The 2714-nt window shown below is 38.4% G+C and overlaps 1 non-coding gene across 1 annotated transcript; it reads left to right on the top strand.

Moving 5' to 3' along the window:
- The first annotated feature begins 1964 nt into the window (after positions 1-1964).
- On the top strand, positions 1965-2043 carry TRNAC-ACA (transfer RNA cysteine (anticodon ACA)). Its single transcript has one exon. It is a non-coding gene; the product is annotated as a tRNA-Cys (tRNA).
- The last annotated feature ends 671 nt before the right edge of the window (positions 2044-2714 follow it).

The raw sequence follows: 2714 nt of genomic DNA, 5'->3' as shown, positions 1-2714 counted from the left end.
CTCTACCTTGAATTGAGATAATGTTATTATTGACACTGGAGAAATCACCTTTCCATGTTATATTGAAATTGAAGCTACCATTAAAGTTTCAATACACACAATAAAGAATTGAAGTGCAGTAAATACTACGAAAAGAAAGACTTTAAGACATGTGATGGCAAATCCAATGCTCCTTGATCTAACTGTTTTGTAGCTTATTAAAAATTCAATCAAGTTATCTTTCTAAAAGCCTAAGGTTGCTTCGATCGAAGGTATAACAATAGAGATCCTGTCCATTTATTAAAGTTATGCATAACAGACTTTATAGGTAGAGTGGGTCACTCCACCAAAGGTTTTGGCTTAACTTTTGAAAAGTCATATGGTATCAAAATAAGATGATTCTAGTCTCATTTGAAATATTTGCAAATTATCTTTTTAATGAGCCTAAAAACTTTCCAATATAATTTATAATAAAGAAGTTATAGGCATTTTAGTAAGACTATATAGTCCCACCATGACAGGAGCGTAGGATGACTGAAATATTTCAAGTTGACCAATCAGATCACTACATGTCCTCTTCGCAACTACGAAACAACTCTCTCTTGAGGGTTGGGTAGTGCAATACCCACAACCAAAGACTACCCGAACCGTATACCTGTGACACCTTCCTTGTGACGTTCAACGTTTCTGACAAGATCTAAATCGAGCACGCAAGTACACATGTGAGAGAATGGAACTCCAAGAAGCTGAAATCTACGTCCACGCGATCGCATCATCGCTACAAATCCAACTGTACCCTTCACGTATCAATGCATGTACCTGAACCCAAGTTATTGTGAAAAGAACAATTGGTGTTCATGTGCATAAGGAACCTTAAAACCCCTTAAATAGTGGCATGATTCTACTTTTCTTCAAAAATACATAAATTAATGAACTTCATTAATCAAATCATAATGATGCCATAATATGGCCCTAAACTAGCTTAACTTATTATTATTAACTCTTAATAAATGTAAGGGTCACTTTTCCATAAAGTTAATGATTTCCCATAAAGTAAGGAGAGAATGTTACCTAATTGCTTGTCATGCCCCAAACTCAAAAACCAGGCTCACAAAATTTTCAATCGTTGAATCCAATGCCGACGGCTTCCATAGTACCACATTCTCGGTTCCCGGTACCCATACACCAGGTTTCAATCCTGGGATCCTACAAGGAGGAGTTTTAACATGAATTTGATTCGTAATAAGCATAACCATAAGCATAACCCACGATAATAACCAAGGCACCATCACAAAATTCACTATGATCAAAAGCTTCAAGGTACAATGCGTATAAAGTTAAATACAATAACAGAATCAAAAGCTCTAAAAGTTTACCGCACGCTCTAATCTCAATGCTGCTGCAGCGTTCTAGCATCACCTACACATAACGGTCATGTATAAGCTTATAGAAATCTTAGAGAGTAGTGAGAGCATGTGCGCAATATAAGCATGCTTAGAATGTAATATCAGAGTAATGCGGAATATGCTGGTGAATCCATGAATATTATCAACCGTACTAAGGCTATGCGATGCAAGGCGTGAATGCTATCAGCCATATCAAGGCCATGCGATGCAAGACGTGAATGATGTCGGCCATACCAAGGCTATGCGATAAGAGATACAACTCAAGCATACCAATCCTCATCTAAATCCATATATCAATGCAGCTCATCACTAGAGCATCAAATATCAGTACAATTCTCACTCTGGATAATCACCGGGGTTTAGTACACTCCAAATGACACTGCCCCTTTCCCATGTACGCAGTCCAAGTGAGTGTAAGAAACCTCACTATCCGTCTGGTCAATAGCCTACCAATACCTATCCGACACATCGATAGCAGACCCATTTACAAGCTAGTCATACTTAGCCTAACAATGCCCTCTACCCTCGGGTGGGTAAAGCCACACCCCCTTCAAACCGACTACAACACAGGGGGAGACAGGGTGGGGCCTGTAGCTCAGAGGATTAGAGCACGTGGCTACAAACCACGATGTTGGGGGTTCGAATCCCTCCTCGCCCACAACTGGCCCAAAAGGGAAGGACCTTTCCTTTACCTCTGGGGGTAGAAAAATCATGATCGGGATAGCAGACGTAAAGCTATGGAACTTAGGTGTGGGTCTTTTGTCGAAATGGAATGGCCTAACTTTTTTTTCTTTTTATTTCTCGTGAAGTATTATATCATTACATATAATATGCCCTGGCCCGAATCAGCATATTTGTGTTTTACTCCATAACTCTTCCATTGTTAAAGAATGTCACTCAAAATACGATCTCCTCATCTACTTTCTTGACTCAGACAGGTAATACTATCATTGCTCTTCACACTACTTCTATGTTAGGTCCTTAGATAATTGATTCAAGGGCCACTACCCATATGACAGGTATATCTATTTATTTATTTTCATTTATTGCTAATTCAAACTTAAGTCGTGTGAAATTAGCAGATAGTACCCTAACACTAATTGGGAGAAAGGGTATTATTTTTATTCCTTTGTCGTTCTCCTTGTCTTCTGTTTCATTGGTTCCTAATATTGCATCTAATTTGTTTATATATTAGTCAAATTACTAAGGACCTAATTATAGTGTGACCTTTTAACCTAATCATTGTGTCTTTTAGGATCTAAAGATGAGGAAGTTGTTTCCCTCGTGCGTTCATATATTCACTCGGTCTAGACGTTAGAGTCATCCTCC

This window comes from Magnolia sinica, chromosome 14 (assembly GCF_029962835.1).
Source record: "Magnolia sinica isolate HGM2019 chromosome 14, MsV1, whole genome shotgun sequence".
In the NCBI taxonomy this organism is placed as follows: domain Eukaryota; kingdom Viridiplantae; phylum Streptophyta; class Magnoliopsida; order Magnoliales; family Magnoliaceae; genus Magnolia; species Magnolia sinica.
This window is presented reverse-complemented; position numbering and strand designations above follow the sequence as displayed.